The 2,740-nt window shown below is 31.9% G+C and overlaps 1 pseudogene across 1 annotated transcript; it reads left to right on the forward strand.

The window, feature by feature from the left end:
* The first annotated feature begins 235 nt into the window (after nucleotides 1–235).
* On the forward strand, nucleotides 236–1,170 carry LOC146952535 (putative lipid-binding protein AIR1 pseudogene; annotated as a pseudogene). The gene has a single exon (XR_015006737.1). The product of XR_015006737.1 is annotated as a putative lipid-binding protein AIR1 pseudogene (transcript).
* Nucleotides 1,171–2,740: the final 1,570 nt, after the last annotated feature.

Here is a 2,740-nt window from a genome sequence, read left to right on the forward strand (position 1 = left end):
AATCACACACATTAGAGATAAATTAGTGAGAAATTGCAGATTCTAACCCACATATTAGCATATCGAATATAACCACTAACTATGTACAATAGAAACTCATAGTTTTTAACAGCCACTAAAATATTTTAGTCAACAAAAAAAGCTACTAAGACAGGAAACCATTTTTACACAAGCTTACAAATATCCAAATGAAAGTGAAACGTTATCAATACCAAACTCTCTTCCACTTCAAACCTCCACAGGATTGAACCTCACAAAACTTTGCCTATAAAATGGGTCAAGTTCTCATTCTTTCATTCAACATCAAAACATACAAAGCATACAAAAACAATATTAGTGTACACATTTCTTAACAATGGCTTCCAACAATCTTAGTGCACTAATTATATTATTTTCTCTCCTTGCTTATTCAACATTTTCACATGCTTGTGGTTCATGCAAACCAACTCCACCAAGTCCTCCTCCACCTTCAAAAACACCAAAGGCTTGTCCTCCACCACCTTCTACAACACCTAAGGCTAGCCCTCCACCTAAGGCTAGTACTCCACCTCCAACTCCAACAACACCCAAGCCTAGTCCTCCTACTCCTTCAACATCACAAAAATGTCCTACTGACACATTAAAGCTAGGTGTTTGTGCTGATGTTTTAGGACTTGTTAATGTTATTGTTGGAAGTCCTGCTTCAAGCAAGTGTTGTACATTGATTCAAGGTTTGGCTGATTTGGATGCAGCAGTTTGTCTTTGTACCGCTATTAAGGCTAATATTCTTGGTATCAACTTGAATGTTCCTATCACACTTAGTCTCCTACTTAGTGCTTGTGAAAAATCTATTCCTAATGGCTTCCAATGTTCATAGAGTTTCATGTGAAGGGTTCAAGCCATACTAGTACTTATGTTACAACTACTTTCATTATCGTTTTGATTTTACTTAAATGTGTATATGCACGATTGACTTTCACGAAATTATAGTATATAATTTTGTTGGATTTTGAACGCGTGGCTTTTGTCAAAATCACGGTGTATCGCTGTGATTCAACTAAATTCACCATCAATTCATATATTTTGGTGTGGGATGTGTGTCATTTTAATAAATGGGGTGAGCATGTTTGCCTCATCTAGCAAGTGTGTTCTTTTAATTTCAATGAATAAATTTGGCCAACTTTCATTTGATGATTGTACTTGTCATTCTTAAATTTGTGTAATGCATGAATTATTTGTTCAAAAAATTGGGTTTATATGAGCTGTGATAATTAGAGCAGGTCAATTTTTTGACAGAATAATTGGAGGAAATAAAATTTTTTTGTTGCCATAATATTGGTACCAAGTCTTCACTGCCGTTTAGTATTAAATAATCTTTGTCAAGAAACATGTGGGATACAAAAAGTGGGTTCTCCCCTTCCAACATAATTTTTTCTATACGCATGAACAAGATTCGAACCCTTGACGGCTTGACCACATGCTTAAAGGAACCAACTCTCTTATCACTTGGACCAATCCATAATTGATAGAATAGATCTATGTTAATTGCAATATTAGTGGAATTTTTCCCCCGATAAAAAAAAATTTAAATGTATTGATTTTATGGGTGTTTTTTAGGCAAAAGGAAACATATATAAAATAAAACATATTAGATACAAAGATTGGAGGGACATTAGACCTGACTTAGGTACAACCCATAAGGGAATACCTCGTGATAAAATAGACCTAGTGGACCAACCTTAATCCATCATAGAAAAAATTCATCAATCACGAACACAACCTAGCGAACCCGCGTACGAGCGCGAAACCAAGTTCCAAAAAAATAAAAGTGAATAACTACAAAGGATATTTAAGGTTTAATTATGGCGAATGGATCCAGCACCAACACGGAATCAAAATCCAAGTGCCAACAGCTCCTTGAACACAACAAGCATAAAGCTCTTTAGAGCATGAAGTACCATAGTGTAGGTTGACATGACGCCTTGAAACCTGCAGATCTCAACAAATCTGGAAAGATCTGCGAGTCGAAGAAGTTAGGTCACCAAACACAACAAGTTTCAAACAGACGCGTAAGAACTCAGATTGAGGGATGAGTCCAATACGTTACTAATCAGACCCTTGCGGGTTAACAGAACCAGACCCTTTCAGACTTTATGGGCGTTATAGCACATCAAAACAAAACAAAAAGTTTATAGTTACTTCACTCCCATTTGATGGTCAATATAAAAAAAAAAAAAAAAAAACAAGATATAACAATTGTATCTCATTTGAGTGTTTGATGACACTTCATGATATGACTAGTTAATCTTAAATCTTATCCTATATTGCTTCATCAGTTAAAATTCTTATCAAATTTGAAATATAATTAAAAAAATATATAAAACCGATAAAATATAATTTAAAACTAATTTCATATCAAATTTGAAATATTTATAATTAATTTTTAAAATATATTATTTTGTCACAATAATAATTATGTAATTTACATAACCTAAATTTAAAATCTATTAAAATTAGGATATCTAAAGTTAAATTCATTATTAAATTACATAAAATTTGAATATTAATTTTTAATTTTTAACATATTAAATAAAAAATTCAAAGGCTTCTTTGTAATTTACATATAATATATTGCGTACCTTTTTAAAATTTTAGCTTATCTAACATATATCGTGTAATTATTTAATTACTCGTGATTTTTTCTTAAACAAATAATAATTATTTAATCGTTACAACAATTTTTTATAAATTTTAAATTATG

Source organism: Medicago sativa, chromosome 1 (assembly GCF_051527215.1).
Source record: "Medicago sativa cultivar Bolivia chromosome 1, Bolivia_mono, whole genome shotgun sequence".
Taxonomy (NCBI): domain Eukaryota; kingdom Viridiplantae; phylum Streptophyta; class Magnoliopsida; order Fabales; family Fabaceae; genus Medicago; species Medicago sativa.